We start from the raw sequence: 26,986 nt of genomic DNA, 5'->3' as shown, positions 1-26,986 counted from the left end.
TTCACCACTGAGTCCTAGCCAAGCACTAAGATCTGACCCTGCTTAGCTTTTTTAAGAGCAATCAGGTATGGCCATGGGCTGCCACTTTAGCCCTTACCTAACCTGGGAAGCCACCCATTTTTAAAAGAGGTTAACAGTGGTATTTCATGCAAACGTCCAGCAAATATTAGGTTTTTCATCATGGAAAAACACTGTAGTGGGGATGGCCATTTTTATCATAGTACTGATAAAAGGCAAAGGATCTGTTTGTGATTCTACTCCTCTTATAGTATTCAAACTACCCACAGACTGGCAACAGAGCAACAGCTATCCTAATGTTGCTCTTCAGGTTCCAGAACTTCCTAGAAATGTTTCCATGACAGCCTCTCTAAGGCATAGGCTTGGGAACACAATGTTTACATGAAACACTTCAGCTGATCAACCGTATTTTAGCCTCGATGTTTCTCAACCCCACAGACTTGAAGGACATGTAGACTCCAACTCCCAGAATTTTATTTGTTTGTTTGTTTGTTTGTTTGTCAAACATGTACAAGATAGCAGGATAAACAGCAGTGGGCTTCAATAATTTCAGCAACGGGTTCTCTGGGTGGGCGTGGCCATAGTGGGCATGGCCTAGTCAGCCTCCTGCACCACGGCGGGAGAGGGTGTTTTTGTGTTCCCCAGGCTCTGGAGGCTTTCCTCCAGCCTCTGGGAGGGCGAAAATGTCTTCCTCCAGGCTCCAGAGACACTCCAGAGGCTGGAAACTTCCAGGAGGCCCATTTTTTCACCTCCCCGAGCCTCAGCACAGGCCCTGCATTTACCTCGCATCCAAAATGAGCCACGTGGAGACTCCTGGGAGGGGCGTGGTAGGAGTCAGCCAGGGGTGGGATTTGGAGGCTCTCCGAACCAGCCATAACATTAGCTACGGGTTCTCCTGAACCCAGGCAAACCCATAGCAACCCACTCCTGGGTATAAGTATGAACATAAACATGCCAGGTGGGTGATTTTTGGCCAGTCACCCTTTCTCAACCCAACCTACCTCACAGGACTGTTGTTGTGGAGAAAATAGGAGGAGGAAGGAGTATTAGGTGAGTTAACCACCTTGAGATTTATAAAAAAAAAAACAGGTGAGGTAAAAAATAAAATTAAAAAAACTATTCTGGGAATTGGAGTTGATATGTCTTAAAGTTGTTGTGGTTGAGAAACATTGTTTTAGCCTGAGAAGACCAGCCCATGTGATGAGTTTCATGGTTTAGCATATTCTGGGAATCCAGAAAATTGGGTTAAATTCAATTAATCATGGATTCCTTATCCTCACCTTTTGGTAGAGCAGACCAATGGGAAGGAAAGGAGTCTGCTGCTGTGATTTTGAAATTGCAGTTTTATGCAGGTACAAGATGGGGGGAAATGTGTGGCATGGTTTACAGACATGTTAAGTCATTGCTTGTTTGTGTGTTATTTAATTAATGACAATCCATAGGCTTTGTGAACTTAGCCAAAATAGTGGTATACAAACAGATTAAGCACAAAGTAATTTATGGGTAAAGATGATGGTTAAATAGTTAAATAAAAGCACCCCCCAAAAAACCCCAGTTGCTAATAATTATTAAAGCCACAAGATCACAAAGGGCATTTCTGAACAAGTTACCATCCTTCTTGTCACAAGATTACAAAGGAGAAATGGCTGTTGTAAACAGGAGAATGGCCAGCATCATTTTACAAGGAAGGCCTCTAAAAGGTTGAATTTAAGCTCCTGGCTCCTGAGACTTTCTTCGCTGGCACAAAGGCGTGTCCTTGAACCACCAGTTGTGCAATCTGTAACCTTATCTGCCATGTGATGACTTCATGGAATTAACAACCATCAGAAGAAAGGAAAGAAGCCAGCAACAACAGCAGGTACTGGAGCAACCGAGGTGGCGTTTATTTACTAACATTTGGAATTAGGCTACATCACCTAATCATGCTGGAGTTGTCACCTAGCAAATTTGGGGAACATTAGATGGAAAATTTGACATGAACATTAACATCAGCCAATATCTAAATTTTATAGGCAGAAAAGGAGTTTTTCCTAAACTTTGAATCTCCAGATTTTGGAAGTTTACAAAGCATATGGTCCTAGGCCAGGGGTGTCAAACTCATGCCATCACGGCATCATCATGTAATGTATTGCAACTCCCCCCCACCTTTGCTAAACCAGGTGTGGGCATGGCCAGTGTTTGGGCAAGGCCAGTGTGTGACACATCTGGCTCGCAAGTTTGACACCCCTGCCGTAGGCTATGGTCCACGAAGGCTGAGTTTGGTAACTATTAGAAACCTAACAGCTTTGCTGGGTCTACCAAAATAATGAAATGCCATTATATAAGCCCCTCTCTTTTGAAAAGAATGGGATTTGCATCATGACACCCTGTTCATCATCCTGCTGATTTCGGCCAGGGCCAAGGGCTCTGCAAAAGTATTTTCTTTTATACAATGGGCAAATGCATTTAGGAAACTAACAAATCTAGACAAGTAAGTAATTCCCCTCTTCCAATCCTGCATTACTATGGTGAAACAAAACAACGTTGGTACAAACCCAACAACCACTTCACCAGTGCATGGCACAGCATAGGAAATCAAAGCCATCAGGACAAGATTCAGCAGTCCATCTGCATTTGAAAGACAAAAGGTCACTCTTTTGAAGAGACCAAAGTCCCCATGTTGGATAGAGAGGATCATTAGTTTGAAAGACAGGTAAGAGAGGCCACATGTTAACATTGAACAACCCTCACTCAATAGAGGGTGAGGAATAAAGACATTACCTATCTCCGGTCTACAATGCAGCTCTTGCAGCAATTCCAAGAAGATTCCACAACCAATTGCATCCTGATTCAGGTGACCCTGAAATGAAAGATAAACCCTCAAGTGGCCTCACCTCAAGAGCTCTCAGGGAGAATGCTAACAACCAGATGATTGCAAATAAATACATTACTTCAATTCCGTGACGTGCGATGAGGTTTATGGCTGGTGATGCACTGACACAGTGGTGGGTTTCAAATTTTTTTAAACTTGTGAACTTCAACTCCCAGAATTCCACAGCCAGGCATGCTCAGTTCCGATTTAAAGCGACAGCATTTGTTTTTCTCCTTTGCGAAAAAGTTTCCTTCATTCTTTTTCTTCTCCCTGTCCCTCCTTCCTCACTCTCTCCCTCCCTCCCCCTCTCTCAAACAGACACACGCACACACAGAGAGAAGTTGGATTGGACTATCTCTCCTACCCCCTTCCCTCTCTCACTCACTCTCTCTCAAACAAACACAAACAACAGAAGTTGGATTGGATATATTTTCCAATGACTTGAAAGCAGCTTTTCTGCCATACCCCTGCCATTCCCCTCCACCATTGCAAATGCAGCCTGCTGTCGGGGTGGGAAATGCCTGAAATGCAATAAAGCCCACCCACCCACTCACCTCCTGCTTGCAGGCTGGGGTGAGAGATGAGGCAGAGAAGAGGTAGAGAGCCGATCCGAGCCTTTGATTGCAGGTGGAGCCACGTTGCCTTTTCAAACATGTAATCAGTGAAGCTTGGCTTATATAGTTTTATCCAGCTGTGTGTGTGTGTCTGTGTGTGTGTGTGTGTGTGTGTGTGTGTGTGTGTTTGAAAAGGCAACGTGGCTCTGCCTGCAATCAAACTACACTTGGGGAGGGATTTACACTTGAGGATGAAGTCCTCCCCCTCCCTCCGACCCACACATACCTTTTCCAGCTGTTTCAGAGAGGATTTCAACTCTGCTCTTGCCTGTCACCATGAAAAGAAAAAAAAACGTAAAAGGAAAAAGGCAAGAGCTGAGGTCAGGCTGAGCTAGTTGCTGCCAGAGTCACCGTGGATGACTCTGCTTAACTGTTTAAAAAAGCCTCTAAAAAGCGCCCTCTACAGGAGGAGGCAGGAGAATGACATGCCTCACCTACGTCAGGAATTTTTCGGCTTTTAACCCTTTCTTAACTCTGCTTGAGTGATCATAAAACGCCTAACGTCAGACTAGATGAGGCACATCGTTCTCCTGCCTCCTCCTGTAAAGGACACTTTTTTAGAGGCTTTTTCAAACAGTTAAGCAGAGTCATCCATGGTGACTCTGGCAGCAACTAGCTCAGCCTGACCTCAGCTCTTGCCTTTTTCCTTTTACATTTTTTTTCTTTTCATGATGACAGTGGTGAGGCTCTGCCTCCCCTGCCTCCCCTGACTGCATGTCCCTGCTTCAATTCCACCCTCCCGCCATCACCCTCCATTCAAAACCAATCCTTCCATTCCCCTACCATGCAGTACCTAACTTTACACACACACCATAACAACCGATGAAGCTTCTTGAATGAGAAGTGAAATGTTTTCTTCTTCCTCAAGGAAAAAAACAGTCCAATTGCCTTTTGAAAAAAGGGGAAAAAAGCACCTTTGAGACAATTATGACCTGGATGACTCAGAATCTCCACAGAAACTATGGAAATACTACTAGTCCTAAATAATAGTAGATGATGAGACCGTGATAATTTACTGTAGGACAGTGTTTAAGGTACTGGCCTGGGACTAGAGAGATCCAAATTTGTCTCAATCACGGAGTTGGTTATTCTCCCTCAGTCCAACCTATCTCACAAACTTCCAATCCTGGAAGCTATTCTGGGATCTCCCCACATGCCAGCTTGAATTCCCAGGGGAAACATTAATAAGATGATATCCACCAGAATTGCTACTGACTAGAACCATTGCCAAGCCTCAAACGGGTGGAGCTATTCTCAATAACTGGATTCTGCTCTTGTAGGAAGTCATACCCTGTTTCCTCGAACATAAGGCCTCCCTGGATTATAAACCCAATCGGGCTTTTGAGCTCATGCACTAAAATAAGTCCTCGCCCAAAAATAAACCCTCCCCAAAAATCTTGCAACACAGCAGCAGCCACGAGGTGACCACGCTCGCCGCCTCCTGCATCTCAAAAATAATACGACCTCCCAAAAATAAGGCCAAGTGCTTATTTTGGGGGTCAAAAGAAATAGGGTCCTGTCTTATTTTGGGGAAAACATGGTAGCAGTTTGTTTGCTTTTGACTCAGTATTTTTTGTGAAGCAAATCAAGTGGGATGGCCCCGGACATATCTCTACCCTCACAAGGTATCTTTATACCTCCCTGTATTTCTTCACAGCTTCATTTTTAACTACCAGCCTATACATATTGGACTTGCTTGCTTGCCTCACATACCTGCTTAAGGCACTGTCAGGAGGTAGGTGTTCTATCAAGTATAATAACCGGGTAGCTTGGCAACAAGCTTCATTCCACAGAAATATCCGCTCATAATTTTGAACTCATTTCTGCTTCCTGAAATGAAATACTGAAAACAGTATGAGTTTTAACAATCACATATGGAAATATGTAGTTCTTCGGCAATCTCTAAAGGTATCAGTACTGGAAGATAAGCAAATGCTGGATAAATATAAAAATGTGACACAGGTCCCAAACTATATTTTGCTGGGGGCTCTTAAGTAGCACTAGCCATATTTACATTAGCACCGTACTATTGGACTGCTAACTTATTATATGTACAGAGACCCTCCATTTTTAAAAACAATAAGTTTACATTATTAGTAGAAAGGGTCGTCCTATCAACTTGTCCCGTGCAATCTGTTCACAATGGGAGAATAGCTAATAACATCTCCCCCCCCCCCCTTTTTGGGGGGCAGTGAGCAACCATGCTTTCAAGTACAGGTGTTAGATCCAGCTTGCTTATAGTGATAATGGAAGGAATTCCTTTCTTGGAAAGCACCGAGATCCATTGCAAACTCCCTAGTTTAGTGTTTCTCAACCTTGGCAACTTTTAAGTAGTGTGGACTTCAACTCCCAGAATTCCCTAGTCAGCAGCATGGCTGACTGTGGTTCTGTAACCTCCACCTTCAGAGAAGACATATGTTGTATGCGTGGACATTTCCTTTCCTTTGTTCTAAGAGACCTTTTCAGAATCCAGGTATCTCATTCTCTGCAGAGAAGACTTTCAAGAAGTTTGATCAGTACTAGAACTGAATAAAGGGGATGAGCCAAGAGCCAAGTAAACAACATACAACACACAGGTACACATTTGAATCAGGAAGACGGTTGGCTACTCATGTAAACTTTCATCCCACGTGAAACACATCTTTGTCTCACTTCCTCACTTTCAGAAAGACTTTGTGGCTGGCCTAACTAAATGTATCAGGTGAGTTGATACTACTGACTCTAGGTGGCAGCTACACAGGCAGAAACCCTGCAGAAACAGGCAGATGTGCAGATCATTTCAAACCTAAACTGGATGGATTACATAGGGAGCCTCTTTAGGCAATGTTATATGTTTTGTGGAAATGAAAACCATCTTATTGCTCAGGAGACAGAGATGGCAAAAATAGAGCAATAAAATTATCTGTAATTACTACAGAAACTTATCATAATGTGGACCTTCTATATCAGGGGTCTCCAACCTTGGCAACTTTAAGCCTGGAGGACTTCAACTCCCAGAATTCCAAAGCAAAGCTGGCTGGGGAATTCTGGGAGTTGAAGTCCTCCAGGCTTAAAGTTGCCAAGGTTGGAGACCCCCAGTTCTATACTCCTACTGTGGATATTTTGTATTTCCTTTCATGAACTGCTGAGGCATATTATTGTGGCAACATAGAAATATAATAGATAAATTAATAAAGAAAAGTACATAAGTACCCAGTTACCTCTTCCCAGACTAAAAAAGTTATTTCCTGTATGATCAGGTTTACAGTAACCCAAATCGCAGGCAGCTGAGTTTGAATGACATCAGGAGGCATAATTTTTGAGCCAAGCATAACAAGGAGTGAATTGGCAGAATGGCTCATTAGACTTTCTTTTTTTCTTTTTTCTTTTCTTTTTTTCTGTTGTGCAAACACTAGGCTTATAATCAGCTAGCCCTTCAAAAGACTATCTATTTTTTCTCCAATAATAATTTTTTCTCCAACAATCATTTTTCCTAACAATCAGGGGTGACATGATACCAGTGTTCCAATATCTCAGGGGTTGTCACAAAGAAGAGGGAGTCAAGCTATTCTCCAAAGCACCTGAGGGTAGAACAAGAAGCAATGGATGGAAACTAAGCAAGGAGAGAAGCAACCTAGAACTAAGGAGAAATTTCCTGGCAGTTGGAACAATTAATCAGTGGAACAACTTGCCTCCAGAAGTTGTGAATGCCCCAACACTGGAAGTCTTTAAGAAGATGTTGGATAGCCATTTGTCTGAAATGGTGTAGGGTTTCCTGCCTAGGCAGGGAGTTGGACTAGAAGACCTCCAAGGTCCCTCCCAACTCTGTTATTCTATTCTATTCTCCACCATATGAAGCTTTAGTATTTAGAAAATATTTTGGGGGGGGGGGGGTCAGTTTGAAATTTCCCTTATATTTTGTCTCATCCTCTACAGGTACTCCTCAACTTACAACAGTTCATTTAGTGATCATTTGAAGTTACAACGGCAGTGAAAAAAGTGACCTGACCATTTTTCACACTTACGACCATTGCAGCATCCCCATGATCATGTGATCAAAATTCAGACATGTGGCAACCGACTCCTGTTTATGACAGTTGCAATGTCCCAGGGTCATGTGATCTCCTTTTGAGACCTTCTGATAAGCCGAGTCAGTGGGGAACCCAGATCCACTTAACAAACATGTAACTAACTTTACAACTGCAATGATTCACTTAACAACTCTGGCAAGACAGGTCGTAAAATGAAGCAAAATTCATTTAACACTTGTCTCGCTCAGCAACCAAAAAATTTGGGCTCAATTGTGTTCGTAAGTGGAGGACTACCTGTACTTGAATCAGTCGCTACTATACTGCATTGTTGTCCCCTGCTGAAAGCACAGATTGCCAAGAGCCACAGAGATGTTTAAGCACATGTTTGTCTCTGGTTGTTGCCCAGCGTTTTCTCTGAGCCTCCCAAGTTGATGATTCAGGGAGTTCATCATTCAAACCAGAGAAATGTTTCAGATCTGACAGTTCTGCTAGCTTATTAGAAACATAATGAATGTATTTCAAATCTAATGAAAACATCTCTAAGTCCTTGTGTACTGGTAGCATATAATGGTTATAATGATGCGGAGGCTTCGTGAGGCTTCAAGGGTGATTGATTTTGATTGATTGATTTTGATTTGTTTTATTTATATGCCGCCCTATTCCCAGCGGGACTCAGGGCGGCGAACAACTCAAGGGGGGAAAGGGAACACAAAAATACAATACAAGCATTTAAAAATAGCCAACAGCCACATAGATTGAGAGGGGAAGGGAACTCATCAACCCCAGGCCTGCCGACACAGCCAGGTTTTAACGGCTTTTCGGAAGGCTTGGAGAGAGGTGAGGGTCCGAATCTCTGCGGGGAGTTCATTCCAAAGGGCCGGAGCTGCCACAGAGAAGGCCCTCCCCCGGGTAGTAGCCAGATGGCATTGGCTGGTAGACGGAACCCGGAGGAGGCCAACCCTGTGTGATCTAATGGGTCTTTGGGAGGTAATTGGCAGCAGGCGGTCTCTCAAGTACCCAGGTCCAATACCATGAAGGGCTTTATAAGTGACGACTAGCACCTTGAAGCGTATCCGGAGACCGATCGGTAACCAGTGCAGCTCGTGGAGGATAGGTGTAACGTGGGTGTATCGATCGCTCGCGCGGCTGCATTCTAGATGAGTTGAAGTCTCCAAATGCTCTTCAAGGGCTGCCCCATGTAGAGCACATTGCAGTAGTCCAGTCTTGAAGTCACAAGGGCATGAGTGACTGTTGCGAGTGCCTCCCGGTTCAGGTAGGGACGCAACTGGTGCACCAGGCGAACTTGGGCAAATGCCCCCCTGGTCACAGCTGACAAATAGTGTTCTAAGGTCAGCTGTGGGTCCAGGAGGACTCCCAAGTTGCGAGCCCTGTCTGAGGGGCGTAAAATTTCACCCCCCAGCCTGAGTGATGGAATAGTAACCAAATTTTTGGGAGGGAAACACAACAGCCACTTGGTCTTGTCTAGATTGAGCGCAAGCTTGTTAACCCCCATCCAGACCCTGACAGCCTCCAGGCACTGGCACATCACGTCAACCGCTTCACTGAGTTGGCACGGGGCGGACAGATACAACTGGGTATCATCCGCGTATTGATGGTATTTTATCCCGTGCCGTCGAATGATCTCACCCAGTGGCTTCATGTAGATGTTAAACAGGAGGGGGGATAGGACCGAACCCTGAGGAACCCCATATTTCAGGGGCCTAGGGGTCGACCTCTGCCCCCCGACCAACACTGACTGCGACCTGTCCGAGAGGTAGGAGGAGAACCACCGAAGAACGGTGCCTCCCACCCCCACCTCTCGTAACCGTCGTAGAAGGATACCATGGTCGATGGTATCGAAGGCCGCTGAGAGATCGAGAATCACTAGGATGGAGGGATGACCTCCATCCCTGGCTCTCCAGAGATCATTGGTCAGTGCGACCAAAGCTGTTTCCGTGCTGTAGCCAGGCCTGAATCCAGACTGAAAGGAGTCCAGATAATCGGCTTCATCGAAGGACCGTCGGAGTTGAGAGGCTACCACTTTCTCAACAACCTTCCCAATAAAGGGGAGGTTGGAGACTGGACGGTAGTTATTCAAAATGGCTGGATCCAGCGATGGCTTCTTCAGGAGGGGTCTCACCACCGCTATCTTCAATGCCGGTGGGAAGAAGCCCTCCCGAAGAAAGGCATTCACCATCGCCTGGATCCAGCTCCGCATCACCTCCTTGCTGTTCGCGACCAGCCAGGAGGGGCATGGGTCCAGTATACACGTGACAGCACTCACCGCTCCCATGGCCTTGTCCACTTCATCAGGAGCAACAGGTTGAAAGTCAGTCCAGAGATGTCGTTCAAGACCTTCCCCCGGTACCCCGGCTGGCTCTGCGCAATTGGAGTCCAGGTCCATTCGAAGCCGAGCAACTTTGTCCGTGAGGAACTGGACATATTCCTCTGCTCTACTTTGTAAGGGGTTATCCGCAACCCTCGCATTTAGGAGGGAGCGGGTCACCCTAAACAAGGCGGCAGGGCGTGACTCAGCGGATGCTATCAGAGCGGCAATATAGTTGTTGAGGAATGGAGAGCCACTTCAGTCATGTTTGCATTTGCCAAAACAAATTTTCAGTCCAGAGAAAATGTAGAAATCCTTAGCTGTTTTATGGCTTCCCCGTAATATGATATCGTCCTTCAGACAAGTTATGCAAAGATACAGTTCTCATGAAAAGGCCCTGTTGTTGGGAAAGAGGAAGGAAACAGAATAGGATGGCCAGTAGAAGTTTGGATGAACTGCAGGTAGTGCTTGACTTATGACCACAATTGAGCCCAAAATTTCTGTTGCTAAGCAAGGCCGTTGTTAAGTGAGTTTGTCAAGTGAGTTTTGACGCACTTTACAACCTTTTTTTTTCAACCGTTAAGCGAATCACTGCAGTTGGTAAAGTGAATGATGCGGTCGCGAAATGTACCTGACTTCTCCCATTGTCTTTGCTTGTTGGAAGCCAGCTGCGAAGGTCACAAATGGTGAACACATGACCCCGGGACAGATGAACTGTCATTAAGTACATGCCAGTTGCCAAGTGTCCAAATTTTAATCATGTGCCTATGGGGATGCTTCAGAGAAAATGTGAAAGCCAGTCGTAAGTCACTTTTTTTCAGTGCCATTGTAGCTCCGCACAGTCACCAAACAAACGACTGTAAGTCAAGGATTAACTGTATAGTGAAGGAGTACAACAGAATTACGAGAAACCCACTTCTTCCTTTGCACGCTGATCTTCCTCATCTATCAATTAGCAGGCTTAAATCCAGGAAGCCCTCTCTGGCACTCACTCAACAGCTGTCTAACAACTTTGACATCAACACACTGTGGAAAGCCAAATGGGCTGCTGAACACCCAGATATAGGCAGTTATGTAGGAGACCCTACACAAAAGGTGCCAGGTTTTGACATTCCTCTCCAGCATTGGTCAACTCTGAACAGGATCTGTACCCAACATGGGATCTACCAGGACTCATTGTTTAAGTGGACTCTTCTCTCTACCCTTCAGTGTGACTGTGGTGCTCCTCGACAAAATATACATCACATTGTGTCCGAATGTCCATCCAGAGCTTACATCGGCCCAATGTCTGATTTTTTCAACATAAACCATCCTGTCCTTGAATGGCTGGGTGGACTGGATATTAACATTTGAACTACTATAAGTCCGTGTATTTGCCATATGCTAAATAAACTGTACACTGGCAATATGTGCACCATTGGGGGAACCTCAAAGACCAGGTTAGTAAAGGTAAAGGTTCCCCTTGCACATATGTGCTAGTCATTCCCGACTTTAGGGGGCGGTGCTCATCTCCGTTTTAAAGCCGAAGAGCCAGTGCTCTCTGAAGACGTCTCCGTGGTCATGTGGCTAGCATGACTAAATGCCAAAGGTGCACGGAACGCTGTTACCTTCCCACCAAAGGTGGTCCCTATTTTTTCTACTTGCATTTTTACGTGCTTTCGAACTGCTAGGTTGGCAGAAGCTGGGACAAGTAACAGGAGCTCACTTCGTTATGCAGTGCTAGGGATTTGAACCGCCGAACTGCCAACCTTTCTGGTCAACACACTCAGCGTCTCAGCCACTGAGCCACCGCGTCCCTCGAAAGACCAGGTTAGAAGTAGATCACCACGGAGAAAATCTATCTATGTTGTTGCTAGGAATAAACAAAGGACTGTGTGGTACATAATCAACTACATGTCCTTTGGGGGATCAAGATCGGTTAGGGCTGATTGTTTCCACAGTGCAATGATACACACCATGGAAAGAATTTCACTTGGCAACAAACAGCATCATGCAGCTAAGGGGGGGGAGGGTCCTCAGGAATGAAGTTACTGTTTCAACTCAAGTGAACTGTGAAACGTTTGCTGGCAACTGGGTGACCAATACACCGGTCAGATTAGAGGTGGGTTAATTTTTTTACTACCAGTTTGGGTGTGCTCCTGTGCATGCTTGTGACACTTCTGCACATGCGCAGAAGCGTCCAGGCGGGTGGGCAGAATCTCCCACCACTGCTACTACTGGTTTGGCTGATCTGGGCCAAACTGGCAGCAATCCACCACTGGATCAGACCCACTAAGGGGTCTCCAAATCCACCTTAAACATATGGAAAGTTGCAAATGGAACATCTGCAAAGACCTACAGTGAGCAACTTTAAAGGCAAACTGAGGTGCCCAATGGAAAATATCAGAATCCTTACTTGGCAAATAAGAGTGAAAGGGATATCTATTCTACCTTTTGTTTAAAATGCTCAAGAGTTGTATACTGAGAGTTCTCCACTTACAACAGTTCATTTAGCGACCGTTCAAAGTTACATCATCACTGGAAAAAGTGACTTATGACCATTTTTCACACTTACCGCCATTGTAGCATCCCCATGGTCACGGGATCAAAATTCAGATAGTTGGCAAGTTGATCCACATTTACGATGGTTGCAGTGTCCCAGGGTGACGTGACACCCTTTCGACCTTCTGAAAATGAGTAAAAAAGATTTACTTAACAAACATGTAACTAATTTAACAGCTGCCATGATTCACTTAACAACTGTGGCAAGGAAGGTTGCAAAATGGGGCAAAAAGTCACTTAGCAAATGTCTCGCTTAGCAGCATAAATTTTCGGCTCGATTGTGATCGTAAGTTGAGGACTACCTGTATATACTTCACATTCTCCTGCCTTAGAGGAGATGTAGTTGGCTCAGGGTCACTCAGTTTTGGTCAAAATGGGCTTTGCCACAGATTGCTACATTACAAGTTGTAGACCCCTGTGCTGAAAATGTTACAGGAAAAATGTTGCAGGAAAAGAGATGTGTACGGCCTATACAACATTGTCATAGAAATGCCACCCGACATTTGCAAACCAAAATCTGGACTGGGCAGTGTCAAAAAAAGGAGGCCTGTAAGCTATCCCTTGCATGTGATCCATTCTGGTATGTGATTTGTAAATGCACAAATCCGCTTGCAAACAGACGGCCGCACCCACACATCCAAACACTCAGAAATGCACACTGTTTTTTAAACAAAGAATTAGTAATCTAACCAGCGTACTCAGAATCTCCCTTAGGTGTAATTCTGGATAGGGCATGTAATGAGTATGCAGATCATAGTAAAGCAAACCATATTCAGCAATTGAACTCTGCAAAGGAATGGAGGGGAAAGACAGGAGGCTTACCACCCAGTAGCTCCTGAGCATGGACAAACTGAGCAGAAAAGACTAGGATTTCCAGAGCACCAGTTTTCAATTCCACAACTATTTTGTCTGGTGCCAGAATAATTCATCCCGGTTATAGCCTGCCTTAGATTTCTAGATCTATCCAGGAATAAAACTCAGGGGGAAAGAGTTATGAAGTTCTACCCTTCACTAACTATGGTCAGGATTTGGTTTCCCATTCAGTCAATATATAGATTGTAGACAGTTAGGGTTCGTGACCAGAAGAGCGTTACACTTCGACCCTTCTCCTCTGATCAATCCCCATGTAATCTGCCAAGCCTGACTATACATTTGAGCAAAGCCACGTTCAGGACTGGCCTCAGGGATCAGCACTGCTGGGTACCTGCTGAAGTTGCTACCCCCTTCTGCCCGTCCATTGGTGCTCGTCTTCCTGCCTGAGCTGTTTGATATTCTACTTGTTCTCAACTTATTCTTAGTACAGGGAAGCAATGTTTTAACGTGTGAAGGGAAGCAACGAAAATGGTGAGCTGGGACTCCTTCATGTTTCCCTCAAACTCTTGCTCTGCTCCTGGTATTCCCGTTTGCTCCCTGCCACAGGGGTTCCCAGGAGGCTGGCCCTTGTTTTGCTGCAGCCGCGGGGATATTTTCCAAGCCTGCTTTTGCCACCAACAGAGTGTATCTGCTAAAGTCTTAGACTCCTATTTCTATAATTCCCCTTCATCCATGTGGACGTCAAGCATGATATGTATTCTGACCGAGGCTTCCCAAGAGCATGAAGCAAACTCCTTTTCCCAACAAAAACACTTTTTCTTAATTTGCTGTGAATTCTGCTCATTCACATCCAGCAAAGTCTTTCAAGGGAGGATTTACAGTCACAGACCTTATCTGGCTTGGAGAGCTGCCAGGCCGATATCTGCAAAACTTGGCAAGGAGTCTCGGAGAGTCACGAACCAATTAAGCGAACTAATTGTCTCCTGCAAACTCCGCTCCCCCTTTGCTGCTCTTTTATTTTCTCTGGGAGGGGCCATTCATTGTCCACCTGTGGCCTTACTCCCAAGTCAACCCCTGTTCTTTAGCTGTTCCCTTTGTCTGGCAATTCTGTGCATGCACACACTGGGAACAGCTCCAGCTGTTTGTCTGCCTCACTGATGTCTGAATCTGAAGGCAGCCGGTAACTGGCATACGGCTCTGGGCCCCCTCTCTGCCTCTGACCCAGGACCCTCATCAGAGCCTTCCCCAGACTCCAGACTGGCCCATGTTCCTCCCCAACCTCCTCACTGTCCGAATCTGCTGCCAGTTCCCCTGGCCACTGGCAGGCCACAACAACATGGTCGTATGTGTGTATATATGCGAGGCGTGTACTATACACCCACTTAAGGCACTCATGTACTTTCTTCTTTTCACACCTTCCATTCTACAGGAATGTTGTCTGCAAGGTCACTCTGACTCAGGCCTCCATAACCTTCAGATTTCCCATTTTGATAAGAGGATATATGAGAAGTAGAAGTCCCGCCTGCTAGCACTGTATTTAATTGTTTCAGGAGCAACTCTGAATGCAGTGGACATGCTTAAAAAGTGGAAATCAGCAGAGGTGGCTACAGGAGAACCCCGTCACAGGGCTGCTTTTGACTTTCAGCACTTTGGAAACAATATGCAGTGAAGCTCTGCAATGGCAGATTGCTGCAGTGGGTTCTGCACATGTGTCTGGTGTGTGTGTGTGTGTGTGTTAGTGTGAGGAGGAGGAGGTTTGTTCTCTGGTAATGACTCCAGGTATATCCAAAATGTAAATGAGGAAACAGAAGCATGAGGGGATTTTAAATGACTGCATAGAAGTGATATCACAGGAGAGACTGGAACATGTGCTAGGATACATTTACATTCACAACAGCCAATAGTGAAGCTCAACATATAAGGTCAGATGGAAATTCCTGCAAAAAAGGATGGGGAATGTGCTCTAATGTATTGCAGAGACAGAGTAAGCAGGGTAATAACCTAAACATCAGTTAAAACCTTATATAGGTATCCCTCGACTGACAATTGGTCGCTTAATAGCAATTTCAAGTTACAACAGACACACACCCCCAAAGCTACTCATGATCTGGTCCAATGTCATAGCTGCTGCACTGCCCCCACATCCCTATGACCAACTACAGAGATGCTGCAACACCCCACCTCCCCCCTGACTCCTCACCTGGTCCCTGCAAGCATTTCCCGCACACAACAGAATTCACAGGGGTGGGCTTCAAAAATTTTAGCAAGGGGCTCTCTGCCTGGTTGCTGGGTGGGCATGGCCATGGTGAACATGGCTTAGTTGGCCTCCTGCACCATGGGGGGGGGGCATTGTTGCCCTCCCCAGGCTCTGGAGGCTTTCCTCGAGCCTCCAGGAGGTGAAAACGGCCTCCCCGGGCTCCGGAGGCCGGAAATAGGCATCCCAAACTACCGGTAGGCGTGTTTTTTCCCCTCCACAAACCTCTATGAGCGCCCTGCACTTACCTGCATCCAAAATGGGCCGCGTGGAGACTCCTGGGAGGGGAGGGATGGGTGGGGCCAGCCAGAAGTAGGATTTGGGGGTCTCCAAACTGCACAGAATCTTAGCTAGAGGTTCTCCCAAACCACTGCCAACCCCCAGCAGCCCACCTCTGGCAATTACGGATTAGAACTGGATCCGATTATGACTGTGAGAAGTTAAGTTCATCTCACAGACCAGATATAATAATCCACAGGATGGCATTGTCTTGGACCTCCCCACAACTGAACTTACTCCACAGGATTGCTGTGAAGATAAAATAGTGGCCACCTGTGAATAATTTTGCATGCTGTCTTTTGCTCCCTGGAAAAAAGATGGGATATATCAGAATAAAATAGAATAGCATAACTTTATTGTCACTTTGAATGTACGCTAATTGGCATACATTAAAATGAAATTTTGCTGCATACAGCTCTGAAAAGATCACCATCTCCAATATACACCACATAAACATGACAAAATAAATAAATACAAAAGTATGCATATACCCACATATATGAGAGAGAGAAACAACACAGTCTGGATGTATACTTGTACATATTACTAAATATTATTAAATGTGTAAAAAAAAACACCGGTCACTTCCTATTGACATTTTTGTTCTGGCCTCCCAGGAATATTTATTCCAAAAAGGGATGAATATAAATCAAATAAGAGTATAACAAGAGGAATTTGCAGCCTTAGCAGAGTTGAATGGATGCTCCATGGATGCCTCCAAATTTCACAAGAACTGCATTACCATTTTTCTCCCTCTTCCCACCTGGGACACTTCTTGTCCTCTCTCCTCCACACCCATTGTCTTGTCCACTCCTTCGCATCCAGTGGTTGCCACGGCAACTTTGTTTACCGATGTCATTTGGATCAATAGACCTTCGGCCGAGCAAGGAAGCGGCTGGTTGCTAGGCAATGAGAAACCTGGAACTTTGCAACTCCCAGCGTTCCTTTCCTCTCTATTCCCGACCCCCCCCCCCGCCCGTTCTCATCAAATAAGTCTCGGTGGGACTAAATAGAGTGACTCCCTCGGGCGGGCTTGAGGTTGCAGCCGAGTCCGCATAGGAGCCACATATCTTCCCTGGGGAGAAGTTCCGCGGCTATTTCGGTCTCTACTTTCCCAGAAAGAGAAGTAGCGTGGGAAACGCCGCTTAGTAGGGAACTGCACGTGACTCTGGTTTATTTCTTGCCCATAGGAGGCGCTGTGGTTAAGAGACGAACCTGGCCGAGACGAAAGCGGGCCTCGCTCTCTGAGAGGGAGCTGGACGATGATGGCTCCTTTTAAAATTGAACATATTCTGAAGGGGGAATCCATTATGTCGCTTCCAAAGAAAGGGGGACAATCTGGGAACCATATATTTGAAATGCCAACTTTTCCGAACAAACGAGGGAACTGCAACAAAATGGTACAGCACATCTCCCTCCCTTCTGAACAGGCATGCTTCTGTTCAGGCAGTACAAGCAACCATTCATAAGCATGGCAGACATTTGGCTGAATGCTCCCCCTCCGATAAACCTACTTTTCTCTTCTTTCCTCGACCCCCACTACCCTTATAACGTTGCAGATGTATTAAAGCAGGCTCAAATCCTCAGACCTGTTGGGGGACAGTGGGTTCCAAGTAACTCTTTGCCCCCCCCCTTCCCTATGTTGGAACCAGCTGGTGTCTTCCTCTTGCTTCTTAGTGGCTCTTTCTGTTCTTGTTCAGGGCTTGATTTCCACAGACTGACCTAAGCTACAAGGGTGGGAGGGAACGAGTATCAAGTCTTTTCCACCAGAGCTGTCAGGCACATAGAATAGAATAGAATAGAATAGAATAGAATTCTTTATTGGCCAAGTGTGATTGGACACACAAGGAATTTGTCTTTGGTGCATATGCTCTCAGTGTACATAAAGAAAAATAAAACAATACATTCATCAAGAATCGTAAGATACAATACTTAGTGATAATCATAGGTTACTAACAAATAATCAAATTATACTATGAAACAAATGAAATAATATAAATTGTAAAGATACAGGCAACATGGTTATAGTCTTAAGTGGGAAGAGATAGGTTTTAGGAAGGAAGAGAAGAATAATAGTAATACAGTCTTAAGTAGATAATTTGACAGTGTTGTGGGGATTAGTTGTTTAGCAGAGTGATGGCATTGGGGGGAAACTCTCCTTGTGTCTAGTTGTTTTGGTGTGCAGTGCCCTATAGCGTTTTGAGAGTAGAAATTGAAACAATGTATGTCCAGGATGTGAGGAGTCTGTAGATATTTTCACTGAAAAGAAGTTGTAAAGGCAAAAAAGGAGATGGATGCTGAAACTCCTGGTAGCCTGAGATTTTCTTCCTCTTGGTCTCTTCCCCCTCCCATGTCTCCTGATTCACCCAGGGAGGCTAGGCCTGGAATGTTTGGGGTGGCACGGTCTCTGGCTGAAACCTTTGGGGACAAAGATTTGTAAATGGGCCTTTGTTTGAGGCAGCCGTTTCCTGCTGCCACTTTAAGCTTGGAAGACAGCAGAGTGGATGGACTGGGAAAGTAGTCACTCTGTCTGGCTTCTGCTCTTTTTCATGGAAAGAGGGAGAAGACCCCTGGTTCGGGCGGGGGGATGCCATTTCCTGAATCACAGCTCACTTTTACTACTGGCCTTGAAACAATCCTTTTACTGCTCTAGGCTGGAAAGATGAGCAGAAGATTTGCTTTTAGGGCTCAGGAGAACTGAGCAGAGAGATCAGCAGGGGCTGACACTTTTACTCCAGTGGTGGGTTCCTACCAGTTCGGACCAGTTCAGCTGAACCAGTAGTGATTTGACAATCTGGGTCCCTGGAACTGGCAGCCACCCAGGCCTTCCATGCCCCTGAACCGTTTCTCCTACAGCGGCGCCATCTTGATTTTTGGTTCTGCACATGCACAGAACGATTTTCATTGCATAAATCTAATTTTCTCTCATTTTTTAACATTTTGCAAATGTGCAGTCCTAGGTATGTGCAAATGTGCACTCGCGTAAAGTGCACGGCTGGCGGGTGTGCAAGCAAAGTGAGCATGCGCACACATTTTTTTTGTGCGCACCGAACCGGCAGTAACGCCGGCAGCAACCCACCCGTTTTTCTCCATTTTAAACATCTTTTGTTTCATTAAACTCTTCAGTTTTTCTTGGTGCTTCTTCCCAGGACTTTGGAGAGGTCTTGAGGAAAGCAGCTGCAGCAAGTATCTTGATATACATTTGGAGCCCCAGTGTACATAACAAGAAAGGAGGGATTCTGGGATAATTAAAGGTGGGAGATTTTCTCAGGACAGCCGTTTTGCCTCTCACTTCTCCATTCTTTCTTTTCCTTCTGCTCAATTGTGTTGGAATTTTGGATATTGCCTGGACAAGTCCCTGCAGTTTTCCTGGCAAGGTTTTTCAGAAGTGGTTTGCCCTTTCATCATTGTTCCTTGGCCCGAGACTAAGTGACTGGCGCAAGTTTGGCCTGAGTTCATGCCCAAAACGGGACTGGAACTCAGAGTTTCCTAGTTTCTATCCTGATGCCTTCACTACTACACTACATTGGCTCTCATTTCTCTGCTCCATTAGAGACCAATAGGTGAGACTAGTACTCCCTGGGAGGCAGCAGCATAGGTAGGGAATTTTAAAACGTATAGTAGTTGTTAGTCTTAGAGGTAACTGCTAGGATAAAATCTGCATTATTATAAAAATAAATCTGGATTAGTGTTATGGAAGTTGGGGAAGATTATAAACCATTGGAGCTTCTTCCATTCTTTTCAATGTCTTCAAACAGCAGGCTTTACAATTTAAGGACATAAAAAGTTTCTTGCTGGATCAGGCTGAAGGGCCATCTGGTTCAATTTTTTGTGTTTTCTTCCTACAGCTGTTAGCCAATTTGCCCCTGGGACTTTTACAAGGCCAGAGTCTTTCCTTGTGTTTTGCCTGAACATTCACTCGTTGTTCCTTTTGTGAGGGGCACAACCTATCTTCCCTGGGACCGGCCCTTCCTGAACCATTTTCCTTTGGGAGGAAGCCTTTATTTTCCAAAAAGTCACTAAGGTTTAATTCACCAAAATAGTTAAAAAGTACCAGGTGCTTTTCAACTATTTCCACACACCCCGGCCTATTCTGGGAGTTGCAGTACTGACACTTCTAGGGGGCACTAGATGGGGAGAAGATTCTTTCCCTTTGCCTTCTAGAGAAAATGCTCTAATCCTAATCCCAGCAGTTGTTTTGCCCTTGATCTGAACTTTCTTTGAATCCCTGGGGAGCATCATAATCTTACCGAGGTTGCACACACACAAGCACACACACACACTTACTTCCTGGGGCTGAGCTGCCATTTTAATATTCCAGAGTTTTCTGAAGCAACATTAAGCAGGACCGCTTGAAAAGCCCCACATCAAAGCAACCGGTGGAGCAGTGGTAGGGTATATTTGAGCATTTGATTCAGCCTCAGTTTGAGGTAGTCCTGAGCTCTGTAGCAAGCTCCTCTGTGGAGGAATTGTGGATCTCTAAATATTGCAGAATGGCTTTGCTGGCCATGCTGATGTTTGTGGTAGGGTGGTAGGGAACATCCAGTGGTGGGATTCAAATAATTTTAACAACTGGTATTCTGCCCTAATGATTTCTTCCAACAACCAGCTCACCAAGCTGCTCAAAAACTTAACAACCGGTTCTCCTGAAGTGGTGCGAACTGGCTAAATCTCACCACTGTCCGAGCATCACAAGTTAACTTTTCTTCTGTAATGTGATTTCTGAGGTAAAGACCGCCAATTTTCATGCCTATAGCACATTATATCAATCACAGATTATGGAACCTGTGGATCAAGTCTTTTGTTTTTCTGAAGATTTGCACTTTCCTAAAACGTTAAAAACTTTGTATATTGTAAGGACTTTAACACACTTTGTTTAATTCAGAAGGAAGAGGAAGGTTTAGGATTGCCTTCTCTTGGACTTGGTCCAACCCTTCTTGTGCACACACACAATCTCACTGCACACTCTGATCATATTTGTCAAGTGTATCAGAATGGCTAACTTCTCTTTTCTATGGATAATTTTTTTCCCTGTCAGATCTTTATCTATATTTGAAATGAACTGTATTGTTCCCCATCTCAGAACTACAGTTTCTAAGTTTCCACAGAAAGGATGAAGGGCTCTTAAGCTCCTAGTTTACGTCGCTGTGGCGCAGATATGAGCCTCAAAGACTGCATCAGCTCACGCTTGTTTTCTTATTCTGTAGCTCAGCTGCGTTGTAGAGCTGCAAGCCGAAGGGAGGAATGACTCCACAGCTACGCTGCCCGGCTTATGTGACACAGTCATTGAACTCCAGATAATAGGGCTCCATCTCAGCATGGAGAATTCCATGTCGGAAGAATCTAAACTACTAAGAAGTACAAATAGTTGGAAGCCAAAATTTATGGGCTGCTATGAGGCTGGGTGAGGGAGAGACCAATTAAAACATACTTATGGTGTCAGCTCAGGCATTGTGACATTCAGAAATGTTCTACTAAACGCGATGTTCTAGTGGTAAAAAGGTACAATCTTTGAAAATATGCTACTTCTGGCACTCATTCCATTCCTGTCTTGCCTGATAAATCACTCTGACCTTGGATAAGTCTCCCACCCTATTTTCTCACCCTCGGTCTCCCTACAACACAATAGAGTTGGTTCAGCTTGTTTCATGGCCAATGGTGGCACTCAGTTAATAAACATCAAGTCCCCAAAGATCTTTTGGCAGCTTCTCCTTATCGCTGTTCTGGAATCTTGCAGCAAAAAAAAAAAAAGCCATTGTAATAATTAACCCTGCAGAAGTCTGAATTCTGAACCAGCAAACTCTGCAGGGCTGTGATTTCCTTGCTTAATAGTGAGAAGCAGTACTCTGTAGGGAGGATCTGCTGCTATAGCAGCTCCATAATGGGGTACAATGGAGCTGGACAACTGTTCAGAACTGAAGCTGTGGAACAGGTCCCAAATCAGGGATTGAAATTGTATGGAAAGTAGATCCTGATTGCTTAAAGAGTGAAGTTTCCATGAAAAAGGCAAATTCTCCTTTTGAGTTTTGCTGAACTGGTAAATTCATGGGGGCATTCATGTAGTTTTCTTAGCAATGTGGAAGTTTCTTCCTATAACTCTCTTCCAGTATATTTGTTTTGGATTTTCCATTTTTAGCTTATATTCCTGACGTTTTTATCCCATTTTTTCTACAAATGATGACGGAGGATTGTGGTGGAATCTCCATAATAAATATGCTCAGAATCAGCAGAAGACAGGACCCAACTCTATGAGTTTTCTCTTGCAAATCTTCCATTCCTTCACCCCAATATTTGCTACTACACAGTAAGGGCAGGGTGTTTATTATTCACCCAGGCATATATGCTGTTTCAAACTCTACTGAGAATTAGCAGTCAAAACTACAGTTAATAGATTACACCAATACAATAACAAAATGTAATAGTAAAATTCAAATCATACTTCACTGGGAAATAACAGAAGAAGTAATCATGCAAACCATCAAGTACAGTACATCATGTTCATTTCATATCAGTCCCTCAAGGTTTCCTGGAATGGGTAGGTCTTGATGGCTTTCTACCATCCACCAAGCTTGGTGGTCATCAAATCCTGGGGGACAGTCACCAAAAGGGCCTGTTTAATGGCTATTAATTACTTTAAAACTCTCCCTTTCAGATCGTATTGGATGGGCAGAGACACTGCTGGCAATAGGCAATCCTGAAGTCACTCAGGACATGAACCATAGAGGCTCTTCAAAATGACAACCAGCACCTTGAATTGCATCCAGAAGCCAGTGGAGCTCCAGTAGCAATTTGATTCTCCAGGCAAAACGAGATGCACCCCTCCCTAACTACTCTGGTTGCTGCATTCTGGACCAACTATAGCCTACATGTAATCTCCAAGATCTGACCCATATAGGATATTTTACAATCGCCCTAAGGAGAGATGATGAATGCCGGAATGATTGTGAGCAGGGCCTCTAGATCTTAATTGGCACACCTGGTGGGGTTGTACAAAGGTTTTCTGGGTCAGAGCTGCTGGACTTGAGCAAGAGCTGTGAATCCAGACAATTTTTATATGCAGATACAGAAAATTAAACTTCATGTTATCTTTATTTTATAACAGCAAACTAATTATCAGAATACTAAGTATAGTATTAACCTCCATGGTAAGATTTAAAAGAGCGGTAAGAACTTATAAATAGAATTTCCCCATCAAAATTGAGCATATTATTTGAAAATCCTTCTTTCTTGAGGAAAGAAGGAAGGGAGGAAGGGAGGGAGGGAGGGAGGGAGGGAGGGAGGAAGGAAGGGAGGGAAAATATCATCTGGTCTAAATGAGCTGAATGAACAAATGCCAGAGCTAAAGAAACTAATAATATTGTGAGAAGATTAATTGACTCCAAAACATATCTACTATTTTCAAAGTGAGTTCATCACACAATGCAAATTGATTATTAGAAAAAGAGTCTAAGTTGTATCTGGGGCTCAGCATTTTCTGTTTTCTACTATAAGTGCAGGTGTTCTTTTTTAAAATGAGATTACCTCCACAATGTAAGTTGCTTATGGGAAAAGTGCAAAACTTGTATCTGAACTTAGCATTTTCTATTTCCAGTATTCGGTGCAGGTGTTCAAACTATTCTAAGCACAAACATGGACCTCAATGCTTATTATGAATTCAGTGGGGCAAAATAATATTCAAGGCCAAAAAGAAGCTGAATTCTGAATCCCAAGTTCATTATTTTCCTCTATGAATTTAAATTTAGCCAGTTGTTGCTTCTTTTTATAGGAGCATAAATCTTTTGATGGTGTCTTATAACAGTGACAGATAAACCAAGTCCCTGTTATTTTTTTTAAAAACCTCAACTACTTTTTATTTCATCATCTTACTAGATAGCAGAAAAGATATACTGTATTCAAGAACCAATTTAAAGTTTTTAAATTGTTAATTGGATAAAGCTGAAAAGGAATACTCCATTGAGCTCCTAAAGCAGCAGAAGCATACTATAGTATGAAATTGAAATTGTGACTATGTTGTGGGTTAAAACTTTAGATGTTCAGTTACTACAAAATGATATACAGTATATAGATATTAAAGAATAAAAGAAAATAATCTAGCTAAAGCAGTGTTTGCATATGGGAATGCTAATATAATAACTGACCATATTCAAAGGTGAAAAATAACGATTAAAATACTATAATAACATTAAAAGTCAGTTCCATAAAACTTAACAAAAGTTTAAAATTTTATGCAATGTATCCTTGCTACATCCTACAAAAATATATGAACCAGGGTGATTATTATTCTTTAAAATGATGTGAACCAATGTGATAATTTATTAAAATACATAAATCTTAAATGTAGATCAATTTTATGACTTTAATTTTATTTATTTAAAATTTAAATACGCAGGCCTACAAAGGAAAAGAAGGAAAGGAGGATACAGAACAGAAAACTGCTGTTTGTAATCTTGTTTGTAATGAAGGACATAGAGATACACTGTAACAGCCAGTTGAGAGCCAGAGATAATGAATTTTAGCAGCCTGGATCCAAGTTAAGTATCATATCAAAACATGAGGAATGTTTTTATCCTCCTCCTTCACCAGGAATTTATCAAGAGAAGCCATTTTCAATCATCCACATCATGATGATGATTTCTGAGGGGAAGAATTGCAGATGGGGGCTACCTCCATGTCTCTGCATGCTTTGAAACACCTTTCTGGAAGTGTATTTCCAAGGACGGCACAGCCATAATACTGAACATTTTTCTGTGCTGTTGAATGTACTTGCAGTAATTGGAGGAAAGTATAATATGAGACTTTTAACCTTCTCATTAAATTCCTCTAGCAGCTCAGGCCTTCCATAAAATTTCCTTCTTAACGGCAAATCTAAGGAACTTCAGAATGAATAACCAATATTTATCAGCTTTACCAAAACCAAAACAAAACAAAAATCTAGGACAAGATGAGCCCTGAGTAAATTTAGCTTTGGCAAAGCCAGTTGTTTCCCATAATAGGGTTTCTAGAAAAACAACTGCTAAATCTTTCTTTAGTATTACAACCGTAACAGAATCTTTAATAATTTTTATGTATCGCTTTCCTGAGTAGAACAGCTATCACACATGTCTTCGTAGCTGTTGACACTGTGGCATGAATGGGGAAAGGTAATAGTAGAATTTTCTTGGATGGCAATAAAATGAGCCACTCCTGTACAGTAATCAAAATTTTTAAAAAAGGAACCTCTGGTTCTTTGGCTCTTATAGTAATGAAGTACTCTTAGTTACCAGGATGAAATTATTGGTAGGGAATGCAAGAGAATATCAATATCTAATTATATTACCATATCTTGACGGGATGTCACTCCAATTTAAGCTTTGTGGAAAGCTCTAAGCACAACTTTCTGCACATGGCTCAAATTAAATAATATTGTCCAGCTTGGTTCTAAAATGCACAACAATAGAAACAGAAATGCCTTTGAGGATATCTACCATAACTCAGCTAGGATTAAGAAAAAAAGTATTCAAGTCAGAGAGCAGGATATCATCCATTTGAGTAGGAATTAACTGCTGACTTGTAAGATGTCCAAGAACCCTCTTGTGCCCAACAGTGAGAAAACGACCCAGATAAGGCAAACTATGTTGTTTCTCACACTATTAGTAGCTGGTCTGCATTTTTATAAATAATCTGCCACCCTGCTTGTTCCAGTGTGGCGTGAACAGCACAATTAGCAGTGTACAGCGATGTGAACTAGCAACACAGTTGCCACCATGCAGACACTGGGACAGCAAACACATTGGCCTCCAGGGCAGATGTTGTGTCTGAGTAAGGGTGCATCAATGCATAGCCATTACATAAAAGATGCATGATGGTATACATGGTACATCTTCCATAAATTAGTTTCACCCAAGAGCTACATTAGCTGGATATAAATCTGCTGGTGTTGTATCTTCAAACCTTTCTACTTATATCTTAAGACTTCTCCCTTCATGCTGAGAACTATTACTCCCCGTTACTCTCTGTAGTATTGGGAAAAATTTTTTTTAAAAAAATTCAGATTAAGGTAAAGAACTAAGCTTCCCAGTTCACTGATAGAAGATTGCCTTGATTGTTTTTCCATGAGTCAACAGTACCAGTGAGCGAAAACTAACCTCTAAGGAAACAAACTTGGAGCTCTGCCTAGTAATAAGCCTCTCTTGAAATTTAAGGTTCTCACTCCCATGATTTCCCTTTTTCCTTTCAGGTGGGTTGAAGTTCCTCAGATAATTACAGCATGCTCCCCTTAAATCTGTAACGTACTTTCACATCATGGTATTCAGTTCCCCAGTTCCTCAGAAGCCCATCTGAAGGTTGCACCAAGTTCTCGTAATTGTTGCAAGCTCAAATTACTGAGCAGACCTGAGGTCAATTAATGCTCCCTACCTGACCAATCAGTGAATTAATAAAAGGTTTTCATTTTGTGCCCTCCTCCTATCCATACTTGAAGTACACACTGTTGGCATTTCTTTGGCAATTTCTCCATTTCTCAACTGAACGTTGCTACAGAGCAGAGTACCATTGCTTAAAACCACTAATTGGTATCGCGGTAGCATTTCAAATATGGGGCTGGAATCTGCTGAGGAAAGAGGATGTAGTTCAGTTTGCTACATTGGACTTGGAGGCTGGGGTTGCAAAGGGGTCCCCAGAACACTGGCATCTTGATGGGAGAATCACTTCAAGTGCCCTTCAACATACACCATAGCTGAGCCAGGCATAAATCAGATCAGGGATGGGATCTCAACATCTTCAACATCACTTCATAAATGGGGCAAAATCTATCAGTGACTGTATCACTGCAAGACAATGCAATGTTTTGTCTTTTTTGGATGTTCTACCCATACATGGACACAACTCTGTTAAAGATTCCCTTGAGTCAAGCTTGATTACAGATGTTTGAGTGGACAAGTCTTATGACAGTCTTAATGAAGTGGCTCTATTTTTGAGGATGTTTTTTCAATTTATTACAGTTAGTTGAGCTTATAGCCCTGAGATGTCTTGACCACTTATCAAAGTATTCACTAATCTAACTTCAGTTTCTCTGAGATGATCTAAAAAAAACATGGGGAGGAGGGGAGGGGTCAGCAATATCAAATAGCAGATGTGACTGGCATGCAACATAAAATAAAAAGATTTGGTGCTTTGATTAGCCAGCTGCACTCACCATTTGATAGCATAACATTCCTGCTACAGACACCACTACATCCACAGCTGGTTAGATGTTGCTGGCTGTTTTTCTTTTTTCTTTTTCTTTTTAAAGCAATTTCTTAT

General features: G+C 43.5%; 1 long non-coding RNA gene across 3 annotated transcripts in view; it reads right to left on the bottom strand.

Moving 5' to 3' along the window:
* LOC148048261 (uncharacterized) overlaps window positions 1-26,986 on the bottom strand; it is a 45,301-nt gene that overhangs the window by 13,938 nt on the left and 4,377 nt on the right. Inside the window, exons 1-2 of one of the 3 annotated variants that reach the window (XR_015696052.1) lie at window positions 9,778-10,012; window positions 2,779-2,857 (exon numbers count right to left, since the gene is read on the bottom strand). This is a non-coding gene — a long non-coding RNA (uncharacterized LOC148048261). Of the gene's footprint in view, window positions 1-2,778; window positions 2,858-4,294; window positions 4,374-9,777; window positions 10,013-26,986 lie in introns of those variants that run through there. The other 2 variants (XR_015696054.1, XR_015696053.1) reach the window with 2 other exon arrangements.

Source organism: Thamnophis sirtalis, unplaced genomic scaffold, assembly GCF_051295495.1.
Source record: "Thamnophis sirtalis isolate CommonGarterSnake01/CBP01778 unplaced genomic scaffold, rThaSir2_p1.2 scaffold_3, whole genome shotgun sequence".
Classification (NCBI taxonomy): domain Eukaryota; kingdom Metazoa; phylum Chordata; class Lepidosauria; order Squamata; family Natricidae; genus Thamnophis; species Thamnophis sirtalis.
The sequence above is the reverse complement of the archived record's forward strand: the minus strand, read 5'-3'. Positions and strand labels throughout refer to the sequence as shown.